General features: G+C 36.0%; 1 protein-coding gene across 1 annotated transcript in view; it reads left to right on the top strand.

The window, feature by feature from the left end:
- Nucleotides 1-440: 440 nt before the first annotated feature.
- Nucleotides 441-13,679, top strand: part of LOC105453968 (two pore potassium channel protein sup-9-like) — an 83,163-nt gene continuing 69,924 nt past the window's right edge. Inside the window, exon 1 of the mRNA XM_011696275.1 lies at nucleotides 441-655. The gene's annotated coding sequence lies outside the window, so the exon portion shown is untranslated. The remainder of the gene's footprint in view (nucleotides 656-13,679) is intronic.

The raw sequence follows: 13,679 nt of genomic DNA, 5'->3' as shown, positions 1-13,679 counted from the left end.
GCGCCGGAACCGCGCAGATCCTCTCCTCAGTAGTTGCCCAGACGCTGTCACGGGCGTAGCTGGATGCTGGATCGTCTCTCTCTCTCGCGCGCGCGCGTGCCGCAGGGAGGCGCTTCCTTTTCTTCTTCCTCTTCCTCCTAATCACGTCTCGCGCGTCGCCCTCGACATCGGCGACGTCGCCGTCTGCCGTCGTCATCACATCACCGCCGCCGTCGCCGATCGCGGCGTCGCAGCGTCATTGACACGGCCCGATCGTCGCCCCCCGAGAGCAAGGGGAAGGTGTTGTAGAAAAGGGAGGCCGACGACGAAGGATCTCTCCTGCCGGCGTGACCGTGGAGGAGGGGGGGAGAGAGAGAGAGACAGGCAGACAGATAGAGATAGACTGAGATTGAGAGAGAGGGAGGGAGAGAGAGAGAGAGAGAGAGAGAAAGAGAGAGAGAGAAACGGGACAGGTGGACCAAGATTAGAAAAGGGGAGAAAGGTAGACGGAAGAAACGAGGGATATAGAACAAGATAGAGACCGACCGACCGACCGGCGGCGGTGGAGGAAGGTATTGCTCAAGTAGTGCTCTGTGTATGGTGCAGTGCGGTGCTGTGCTCGAGAGAGAGAATGGCGTGGACGGATTTCGCGTGTATCTCGCCGTGACGTGGGAAGGTAAGAGAACGTCGTCTTACGCATTCCTCTCTCTTTCTCTTCCTTCTCTTCCACCCCTTTTGCTTTAACCTCTGTCGTCGCGCCGCGCGCCGCCGCTCCGAAACAGTCGCCGGAGACTCGTTCCGTCCAGCCTCTCGTCCGGTCGCGTCTAACCGGCGGGATCGGCAACTCCTAAATCAGCTCCGATTCGCGACGGATTGTCCGTCGGCACGACCGGCGCGACGACACATCGCGTCGCGTCGCGTCGCGTCGCGACGCCGCGCGGTGCCGCGCCGCTCCGCACCGCGCGGCTCGTTCTGTCGCGTGCGCGTCTGACGCAACGCGTGCTGTTACCACTGATGGCTGTAAGTTCTGACTCTAACAAGCATTGACTCCGATGACAAACTGCCTAGCGATTGCGTTCACGGAGGATATATGTCGGAATTAATTTTTGAAAGTATGGGTATTCCGCGTAAACGTAGACCACGCACCATGTGACGAAGAAATTATATTCTCGCACTTTTTACTTATAAACGTTGACTTTAAGCTTAACGTGAAAAGTTTAGTGAAACGAACCTATTTGAATCTACATACTTACAACTTATTGAACTTACTTAGGTTGACACATTTGAATACGAGGAAATATCAGTTATCGCGAAAATGTGATTTAAATCCGATCGCCCATAAATTTCGTTATAATAATAATAATAATATGATTTTGCGTATACGATTTGCGTTAATTTATTTTTTGCTGCAAAAATAAATGTCGTTTACGTTTTTTGTGATAATTATATATTCCTTAGCTTTTCTTGTCTACAACATGTGAGATTACAAAACTGCCAGCACAACGGCGCACAATCCGTTGTAAAATGTACGAAACTATGAATTTTTTAAATTCTTTATATATTATTTTTTCGTGAGAAGTATATGTCGCACTTTTGACTTGTGAGAAATGTGACAATAAAAAACGGCCGTATACTTCTTCCCTTGATGCATGATCGAAAGAAAGGAAGTACGGACATTACCGCAAAAATATAAATGCCCCCTTTCGACTATAGTATGTCTTCCTGCATCCCGCGGCCTAAGAAACTGTTTAATTTCGCGTATAAAATTTACGACTGGCACCCGCATAGTCAGCGAATTTCACCTTTACGACTGTCAGCCTCTGCCACCGCGCGGAGCAGCGATAAAAAAAAAAGAAAGAAGCTTCGTTACCGTATTATTTATGAGGAAAGAACTTATTTATCTTGACGAGGGGTTGTTGGTGTAGGGCTATGAGAGAAAAGGGCCGAGACTCAATAAACGAGAATACCTCGGTGTAAACGTGGCGTGTAGGCGAAGATCACACGTGACGCCGATCGATATCCTCTCGAGTATAATCTCTTTTGCGAATCTGACGTTCTTGTCTCTATTACGTGGTAAACACATTGTCCGATCGTACAGCACGGAGGAAATTGAGTTCGCAGAAATATTCGTTTTGCAGTATTATTTCTCTTTTTTCGTAGCCGATGATTTGTCAGCCGTAATGTTGCAAAAATTGAAGAGCCGAATTACAGGCTCGATTTTTTTGTCGAAATATTTTGTAGAAACTTTTTTGCAGAAATAAATTCCTTTATTTATATTCGGTCCATTATGGTTATCCATTTTAATCAATTCATGCAAATATGATATGCAAAGTTGAAGGGTTTCAAGGAAAACATCACGTAATATATTTTTTTTTTTATTGGCGGAGGCGTTGCGAAGAGAGAGATTTTTAAGGTACTCCGTTACTTTTTCAAATAAAATTGTGCATACTGTTTTTTAAAATGTAACATTGTAGTTTTAAAAAAGACAAACAATAACGTATGTATAAGTTGTGTATTATAAAATAAGTTATTGCAATATAATGTAATGTAATATACTTATTGTTAACATAATCATTTTTATCTTTTATCGATATTTAAAAGTATATTCCTTATGAATATAAACATATTCATATAGTCTTTAAATAAATGGTCAGCCAAATGAATGCCAAACACTGATAGAATATTTACAAATTGTGCAGGATATTTGCGAAATGGTTGTCGTAAATTCAGAATTTTGCATTTCTCTGCGTTAAATTTATTAACGAGCACGTAGTAATCTTTGTTTCCTGTATAATAATATTCTCTTTGTACACATAGTAACACGATCTTGTAAGTCAATCTTGTGTTAAGCTTGTGGCTAATTATGTCTCTATTTATGTGCTTATGCGTAATTTAGATACGGAAGGTATCGTGCTTGATTAAGCAATAAATTGAGCCTTATTTGTAATTTCATTAAACTAGAGTCGTTATGAATAATGATCTTGTCGTGAAAAGTATCTGTATATCAAGTGGCTTTGGAACAGCTGTTGAATATGTAGTTCTCAAAGTTAAGTAACATTAAGTTTTTTTTTTTTTTCATTTGGTTGAATTTTAGATATAGATTTCTGAGACAATAGCATGAAGCGCTTGGACAAACTCGAATTTGATTTGAAATAGTGTATTTGTATTTTAAAGATTTATTAATTTGTCTGAAAGATTTCATGAAATTAAATTTAATAATCTCATGCAAATTATTAGGTTAACGTACACGATAGATGATTATGTTTCAATGATTCGAGAACTTTTACTTGTCTCAAGCAAAATCCTGCCTGATATTTTTTTTATTTGTTGGCGTTACCGCTGTTTTTGTTTACTAGTGGCGACTTAGATAAGTTAGATGCCTCAAAAGATATCGGAAGCATGATAGAGATTCCGCAATGAATAGGGACTGCAATTCAATTTTTGCTTCCTATATTAAATTCCGTTATAGGTTATAGGTTATAGGTTATTATTATTTCTATAGCATGCGCATACGACGCTCGTAACGCTTCTTTAGAGTTCTTTTATCGTTGTGCAACATTAAATCAAAAACCGAGATTTGCTACAGCGGAGTCGTGCAGTAAAACGACCATAATTTTAACCAGCTTCACAATTTTGTTCAGATTTTACGATATTTCCTCGTCGCTGCCAGATTGGCCGATTTTAATCCGCGTTATTCCACTACGAAAGCTAATCGAAAGTAAATTGCGTTTATTGAGATATCAGCGTAAATTGAATTTCTCTGAAATTGAAACTCAGATTTTCACTTGTCATAATAGATACCTACGTCTAATTTTCAACGTTACTCCGCTCGGATTGATCCCCGAATTAACCTGGCAATAACCAATAAAAGAAATTCACGTTACATTTACGTACAGCGCACGTCTATTTCGTTACGTCTATTACGTCAGCTCGCGCTGGAAGCTCGATCTTATACTCGCGCCCTTCAAGAATAAACAACTCCGCGATTTCAACGAGGCGCCGAGCGCGCGGAAATTTACGCGTAAAAAAAAATCTTGCACCGTCGCGCAAGATTTTATACTATACACGATTTTCCCGGAAAATCCCTTACATACTGCAGTTATCCTCGCGGTAAAGCTCTCTCGCAATATATGAATTCGCGACTGAACTGCACGTTGTGCATTCGCGCGCATCCATGCGTGAGACTCGCCGCGAAAAACATAGATGCCGAGAGACGGGAGAGGGGAGGGAGAGTGATTACGGGCGTCCAGACGGCGCCCCGCGTGTCCGTTCGACGATGCAACGGAAAATTGCATATAGCCGTGTATATCGCCTCGTCGGTACTTTTCCGGGAACGCGGCACCGCGGAACGTTTCCAGAGTCGCGATCCATTCGCGGCGCGGCTAATTCGTCGTCGGGAGTTGAATGCCGGCTTACGAAGGATACTCGGTAATACTCGGTACTCGGGCGTACTCGCGCGACCGTACTCCCCCAAATCGGACGCGCACCCTTGCTCTCTCCGCTTAATTCTAATCGCGTTATCGTCACCCTCGGCTCGGTGCCTTGTCAGCGACGTTGATAACGCATGTCAAGCTGAAGCAAAATCGGAATCCCATCATGGGCTTGTTCTGGCGGAATTTAAACTCACATTACGAAACGTAGTATACGCGCATAAGTGATGCTGCTCGCGCTTTTGAACTATTCTCTCCCCCCCTCTCTTTGTCTCTCTGTAGCGTATGCTTAATAAAGTGTGACGATGATAAACTCAAACGTAATAAATAAATAAATGTATCGAATATATATAGAAATTTATTTTTGAGTAAAGTGAGGTGAAAATTATAATTATTTTTCGATATTTTTATCGAGAATGTTTTATATTTTTAATATTAAATAACGCCGTAACATTATTAATATATATATGTATCGAAGTATTTTTTATTTACTTTGATATTTAGTATAATTACATTTTTTGACAGGATTTCGTAGAATGATAATGCTTATGCATAATTGTTATCCAAATTATTTAACAACTTTAGCTTTAAACTTATGTCTTATATTAATAGAATTTTAATCAACAGTGACTTTCTATATCATATGTGTATATCGAGATAAAATTAATCTCCTGATTCTTTAGAGATTGTTCTCAATAAGCCATCTGTTGCTCATAAAACTGATAAAACTCTTTGATATTCGAGTACAGCGTCAAATTATAAAGAAAAATTTTCGCGCGTATGTTATATTTTGTCAAATAACGGGATGATATTCCTATTTTTAAATATTGCCAAAATCAATTCAGACACGAGATTCTTTAATTTTTTAATATTGTTATTTTTATTGTCCGTTTCTGACCCCGTCCTTCTCTCGTTCTTGTGCATTCGACCGAATTTATTCGCGTCGATGATCTTTTTTATCCTCTTGTCTTTCTTATTTTAGCAATTTTCTTCGTTAATTGTTATTAGCAAAAAATCTGTTGCGGTATATTTATATCATGTCCGAAGGGAACGGAATATGCTTGCGCAATTCTGTATATTGAAACACTTGAAAGACTTTATTGGAAATCGTTTCTGCATTTGATTTTAATAGTCTTTAATGTTATTTATATAGATAAATGTTATTTATCTATATAAGAAAAGAATTCTATATCTAGTTCATTTATACCTGACGTCAAAAGAGACTGCGCTGCACTACCAAGCCACTTCTCTGTTTGCTTTTTGCCGTCCTTGCACACGTAGCAAAAAGCTCAGGGTATAATATATCAAGGTACACTAGGTTTATTATTATTATGGCTGTATACGTATAGGGATAACTTTATAATTAATGTTTATCTAATTACGTAAATTCATTAGTTAATTTTTGTTATCTACTGACATTGCATTCTATTATAATTATATATAAATATATATATATATATTTATATATAATTATAATAGAATAGAATATATATATAGGCTGCGGTCCGATTTACGCTTGTAGCGCTCGTGATCATTATTTGTCTTTATTTAATATTTAATTAATGACAAGGATAAAAGCGTTGTAAGCGTGAATTGGACCGCAGTCATAAATTATAATTATATATATAATAATATATATATGTATAAAATTTATTAAGATATCAACATATTGAAATATTATAATCGCAAAGTCGAAAATTCTTTAATATGATATATAAAAAGATATTAGTATATTTAAAGAGATATATTATTTTCTGAGTAATATGTAATTTTTTTCAAGATATACTATAGATAATTATTAACTTAAAACAATGTACCTATTATGTATGTAAATCTTTTTTGGCTAATATCTAATGGAAATCGATTTTTTAACGGCGATAAAGTGCGAGAATTACATCTCGTATTTTTGTTTAAAATCTGCTCATCTTGTGTAGATTTTGTTCCTATTTAATTATTTAAACTACGTTCTTGTAAATTATTTTGCGTGTTAATAGACACTAAATTTATATCTAATATACCTAGTATATCTAATGGAAATTATGATAAACGTTATTACATTTTTACGCCTACGACATTCCGTTCATATTCCTTCCATTTATTCTAATGAATTCATGTCTATTTATTTTTTCTTTTCTCTCTCGTTATTAACGTAACTTATGATAAAAATCCATGTGACATTTTTTGTATATATCGTTGACTTATTAATTATTAATTTTTATTAATTTTGATTAAATAATTCGTGCGTAGTTGGTATAACGAGCTTATTAAAGATGGTACATCCGTTCTAGGATGTTGCATGATAGGTATAATAAAGATAGATAAACACGTAGTGCAATGTAATCGCTTGATAAATTATTGCGGTAGGCAGGAATCAGCTTTGATGCTGATGAGCAGGGAATTTGCTTGTTGTTGCGGTACTGCAGCATTGAATAATGAGAAGTTGCGGTTATTTTCGCTCTGGCTAATTTTGATTGCGCGATATTAATATATCCTATCGATTAATACCTATATATTGAGAAAATGAGGTACTATAAACAAATTTTGTTAACTACTTATATTTTTGAATTTTTTAGTTACCGTATATATTCATATTATTACTGATTACACTTAGATTTTAATCGCTTTGATTATATTTAAATAGACGAGAGATATTTCTCTCTGTTTCTCAGGCAAGTTTTGTTTTGCAAGAAAAAATAATTATTAATTTTTTTTATCAACGTATATGTTTTTAGTATATAAATTCTTGATGTCATATATTAAATAAATCGGGAGACACGTGAAAAGATTTTGTCATGTCTTATTTGCTCGGTTATTAAGCTTGTGAATTTTTCTCGTTTTACGATAGCTCTCCATATTCCATGGCATGAAACTTTTTGCGTTCCGCTAACGATGGCGATGCGCAAGCCAGTCGTTCGAAACGGCCAGAAGTTCGTCAATTAAGTTTCTCATTTTACCCGAATTGGGACTTTACACGGTAAATATAAGGAACGAATCTCCGTAATGAAGCCGGCGGAACTCACGAATGCAAAAGCGAGTTAATGTAATTCGGCGTCGAGTACCTCACGTTTTTTAAAAATGCACTCTCGACACCGTGCAAAAGCAAGTTTTAATGTCTCACCTTGTCAGCTTTTGTACAACGAACTTGATAAGCGTATATAAAGCATGCACATTAATGTTACTGTTTTTATTGCAATGTGACGTGCGCGAAATAATCTTATTTTTTTTGTTTTAAAATTAAAACAAAATTTAAAATTAGATATAATAATTAAAACTAGATATAATAATTTATTTAACTCTATTTCTTCTATTTTAGGGCAAAATTAATCGATTGATTTACTATAATAATTAATCGCGAACAGTTAAAATGAGTGAAGTACCGACAATTTAAGAAGTAGCACGCGAAATAGTCTTCAGTAAATTCGCGCTTCGTTCAATTTGTCATTTGAACAAAGCCTTTTCTGCTTGATACAATTTTCGTGCTTATTGCGGACTTACATTCTTAGATGTCCATTTTCTCGCTAATGCTTACTTTTGAAACTCGTCAAGTGCATTTATCACATTTATTTCAAAGAAAAACTAAAAAATGTTACCAGTCATGTCATATCGATCGACATGTGTATAAGATTGAGAAAAAGTTAAATTCTATATAATTATAACTTTTTAAATCTATTTTAAGTTTTGGAACGAACAAGACTGATTTTAATCATAGTACATTCTCTACCTACATTTTCTGAATACTCAGATCTGATCATATTATTATTCATAAAATGTTAATGCTAAAAATCTATCCAAAATGTTTTTTTTTTACAACTGATCACAACACGATAAAAATATGTTGGATTTGCTGTAATTTTGGGGACATTTGCCATTTTGTGACGACAATCGTGGATATGTTTACATTATAGCGTTAAATGGTTTACATCAATTTTATGTTGAATGATTTTCAAACCACTTACTTTCTGAGTGCATTTTCTTGTAGTATGCGCTTGACGTTGCAACTCACGTACAGACCGATGCAAAAGAAATTGTTTCTCCGCTGTTCGCCATTATGATGCAAAATTCACTCTTCCTTTTAACATCACACTATTTTCTTGCTTTCTATCTACTTAAGGCGGGGCACATGTAGCCGAAATAGAGTTGGAATAGGGAACGGAAAGCGGGATGCAGTTTCATTTTCTTCAATTTGTATGGAATATTCCGAAAGTATCTATATAATATCTTACAAGTATCTACGGCAGACATTCTTGTAGATACATACATCATTCGTTTTCTTATGTTCGAACTATATTTGAAATTTATACGCATATGCTGGCGCGCGCATATTTTAATCTTATTGTAACACGGAGAGAAACTTGGAAATCTATGATTGCACAAGTGACATCGGTGTCTTGGCTGTAAATTTTTCCGTCGCGTTATCGGAAAATTTCCTTCCGTTTTTTGACTTTTCTATTCCATGTGAAAAGATGATTCGCTGCGGTTGAGAGACTTGGCAGTTTGCCAGTAATAGCGGTGATTCGATCTGATAAAAATGGCGAAATGAAATTTAATATAATGCTTGGGTGGTGAAAGGGTGTGCAAGAAGGGACCGACTGAGTTTACATTAGGTAATGAAATCTATCTTTGATGCGCTTCGATTAAAACTCTGGAGCCAGCCTGCGGAACTACATATATTGGATTATGACGTCAGAGTCGAAAAATCACACACAAATTCTGCTTTTTTTTTTCCTGCAAATTGTGTTTTATTTTACGAATTAATAAACGACTGTAAAATTTAATTAATCGTGGTTAGAAACCAAGTGCACGTGCAAAACAAATATACGCCTGTTTATTCATGCAGAAGAATCAAAATACGTGAGTTTATGACATATTTTACGGTTTCATCGATGGTAAACGACGGAAAGAAAAGTATCCTATTTGACATATATTGTAAAAGAATATTACTCGCGCTTTCTCGCTTTTGACGTCATAATCCACTTTGGCGGTAGTGGTTCGGAGTTTTACATTCTTCTCCCTCTTTTTCTTCCTTCCGTCTATTCGTTAAATATAACGAGATAAAGTTTTTGTCTCTTTCATCACGATGATCAAGAGGCCTTGATTTTACGTATTAATTTGCGTTGAAACGCGTGAGGATATTTCTATGATCTCTCGTAAACTCGCGCGACGTGGAGAGATAATTGTACGAGATAAACGGGTTGACAAATGTCTTTTCAACTACTATCAAGAATATATCACTCGAATGCTCGGAAACAATAGATGTCTTGTGATGTATACGCGATTTACACGTTTAAAGTTTATTTATTTTAACGTTAATTTTTATTTTATAAAAAGATATTGATACGCGAATATAACGAATTTTACGTTTTGCTAGTTAAATCGTAGGGTCCAAAAGATCTGCTAACTGACGAAAATTAAATCCTCCGCAAGAATTCTTTGCAGGCGATTTAATATCAAGCTTTACGATCCAAGGAACAGTGAAGATACACGGACGAAAAATTAGAAAACAAATCGATGCGTATTTATGCCGATATGATAAATCAATCGTTATGTGTTCGCGGAAGCTACCGTGCTAAAAGTTAACGTGCTAACGGGCGCCAACACTTATTTCTGTAATTTATGCGTATGTTCAATATACGGGGTTTGCTAAACTTGTTAAATGTTCTTTCAACAAAATAAGAGAGAAAATCATTATTCTGAAGTTTATTGAGGTATCAATATTTATGGTATTTATTAATAAATGATAATTGGTATAATTGAAAACTTTTGGTTAGATATAAGTTTTGAAGATAAACAGATAATAAAATTTCATTCTTTTTAAAATTTATCTTCAAATTGATTTTAGATTAACAGAAATATCGTTTAAGGTTTAATTATCGGAATATTTAATATTGGAAATTGGTGAGGTAGAGATAAAAGTGACTTTCATTATTTTCAGTAGGGAAAAATCGATATTACATTTGGCAAGGAATCAATGTTTAGAAATACATTCGATAGGTTGGGTCTACTCTCAATTTAATATAAGTATTGAATCTTTTTTGTGACTTATTAATAAAAATTTAGCTGATAATTCACATAAGTGACTAAGTTTTGTATTACTATTGGTTAGAAAGAGTTTTTAAATATTTCTGCGATTTCAAATGGATTAAAAATAAATTAATAAATATTTAAATACACTATATATATATATATATATATATATATTTATAATCCATTACCTTAAATTATAATTGAATTTCTCATCATGATATTGTACAGCATTTGAAATTGCTTAATAATAAACTATTAAAGTAAAATCCATTTCAGAATTCATAATCAAAATATAAGATGTATAGATTAACTTTTAACATGTATAAAACTTTGTTTTCCATTTAATACAAATATCAGGCTTTACAAGTTGATGATATAATGGTGTTCAGTATACCTAAATTTGCGTGTATTTTGTATTTAATATTTTAATTTAATTTGTATAAAAGTTTAATATTATTAAAATTAAGAGAAAACAAATTTGTCGTATACAAGTACAAGAGCTATATCGTTTTATATATAATTGGTTTTTTCGGAAAATCATTGTTCTGAAAATAACACATGTATGTTTTCTTCAAGCAAGACATAAAGTTCTAAAGTGCCAGTTTTATCTTGTTTTTTGACTGGATTACTGGATTACTTACCGCTTATTTCTCGAAGTAAGATAGATGATAAAGTTACGTTCGCTGTCGAGAAAGAGAGGGGAAAAAAATAGCTTGTTACAGATATATCATTATTACGACAGTTCGAGAAATAGAATTTCCGATTTTGATATGATCTATACCAGGATTATCGATCCATACGAAATGGGTGGGGGAGGAAGCAATAGGATTCAGGGTAGTCGGTGGTACGATAATCCTTGACAAATTGCGAGCCATTACCGTCGAGAGAGAGAGAGAGAGAGAGGACAATTCTCTTTCCGCGCCCCAACCGAACATCTTTTCCATTTATACTTTTCCTTGTCTCCTGTCCGATGACCCAACTCGACTAAACTAACCGTCGTCATTTAGCAGGACAAACGGGCGAATCGGGTAAACGTCACGGGTTTCATTGCTCCTGGGGAATAAGTTTAGCCCTTTCGCGTTTACAGATGTTTTCGCCCGGCACGCGATTGCTCGAGCAAATAGAAACGGTGACTGTGTATGTGTGTGTATGTGTGTATGCGGGCACTCGGGCACTCGTTAACAGCGACGGTACAGCGAAATAACATCGACTTTTTCGCGCAGCACCCTGTATCGATAAATATCGATTTGCATATCTGGAATGTAAATTAACTTAAATAAACATGCATTTGCATGAATACGCGAATAGATTTTAATATAATTCGTTCTGCGCGTGTATCGTTATTTGCGTCTAGATCGGAAGGCTCGGGCGGCAAACATAGCGATTGCGAATATTGACATCCAATTAATTATTACGCGGTTGCTGCAGTACCGTTACGCCCGATATCATCATCAGAAGAGCGATCAGCAGAAGAGCGATCTTATTTCGCTTTTGAGCCGATTTTAGCCAATGAAACGTCGGACGACCCGCATTTAGCGTGTTCACGTCCGTTTCGGCTGATCGGAGAGAATCGTGCGGCTCGGGATTAAGCCGAGAGGAAGCCGAAACACAGCCCCAAGATATCCGCTTTCGAGCGGCCAATGATTTACATAATGTATACGGGATGCAAATTTAACTGCATCAACGGCACCCTTGTCTACCTCGCGCAAAATCGGAATTCAGCCGAGCGTCAGCGAGTAACTTGCGGAGACCCGGCAAAATTTTCCGCGGAAATTTCCAAACGACCGACGGGAAGCGATCCGATCCGCGATGTCCTTAAGCGCCTGCCTAAGTGTCAGTCCGATGAAACGTGCCGTTTCAACCGATACACGATATCGCACAATTAGCATTTTTAATCGTCCAGAGGCGTGATATGCATGCGCCGGCTACATTTTTATCATTTGAGCAGTAGATTTTATTCTATCTCTCGTACAATGATAGCATATGTTTATCATTTAAGTTATATATGTAGAAGGTATTATTCTATATATAATTCATGTAATAATAATACGAGTAAATGTTTATCATTTAAATAGTGAGTACTATTCCACATCTCATGTAATAATAGTACTGGGTATTGCTATTAAGAGCTGCTACTATATTACTTGATAGTAATATAGTACTGATAATAAATAAACTTGTAATCAATAGCCTTAGGCTGCCAAGTGCAATTTAGCTTAAGTAATGATGCTCTAGGTGACATTTATAAGCTCCTGTCTTCTTTAAATAATAAGATAGGATAAATTTTAAACATTTCTTACACAATTTTAAATTTTTTACTTATATTAGTTATTGTGTCATATATTTTACAACTTACAATTTATTAAAATAATATGTATTTGGAAGAAACGAATAGTTCTAAATTCTGATTGTGTACATTTACATAAACATCAATTGTATGTAAGAATTAATTGTACCTGTCCGATAGATACCCTTCTATCTTTTCAGTTATGACGTTTTTCCTAAAACGATCAATCTTTGAATTTTTCGGAGTTCGGTCTTTGAAATTGTTGACCCATATATTCTTCAGTGCGAACTTTCAAGTGTCAGAAAACAGAACTGAAAACAGAAAAGCATGTAACTTATTGTTCAGCACAATCGAAAGTAATGAAGAATGGAATGGCAATCGATTGGCTTAGAGGCTGAAACGTTTAGAAGAATTGTTCATCGTAGCTTCACCTGTAGCAATTGGATCTTTCATTCCTGTCGTATCTATTATTAATCATAACGCCGTAAACATGTAAACGAACCTAGGCACGGCGTAAGCATCTTTTATTTTAACCATTCCGCCCTGACGTTAGCCTTCGCCCGACGTAAATTTTAAAAGCACAATTTTATTACTTTTGTTACACTCTGCTGCTACATTTTTTCCCGTTCCTTCCTAAGAAATGGTCGTAAATGCTTTGCAGAACGTTTTACGTCGTACCATCAAGCAACTTGAAACACTTGCAAGATTGTGGTCATGAGTTTAAATATTCAGCTTTTTTCTCTCTCTCTCTCTCTCTCCCCCTCCCCTCTCTTTCTCTCGCTCTAATAGAGACCTGCTGTTGAAAGCAAGTTTACAACAAGCTAAAAGACCATGACTTTAATAAATTAACCGGTAGTGTGTATCTTAACGCTGGGTATCAGCTTTACATACCCCCGACCTTTGCGTTCAACCTCTTACATACAAAATCCCGAGCATGTGCGAATTTGTAATTAGCGAGA

This window comes from Wasmannia auropunctata, unplaced genomic scaffold (genome assembly GCF_000956235.1).
Source record: "Wasmannia auropunctata unplaced genomic scaffold, wasmannia.A_1.0 LD335990.1, whole genome shotgun sequence".
Taxonomy (NCBI): domain Eukaryota; kingdom Metazoa; phylum Arthropoda; class Insecta; order Hymenoptera; family Formicidae; genus Wasmannia; species Wasmannia auropunctata.
This window is presented reverse-complemented; position numbering and strand designations above follow the sequence as displayed.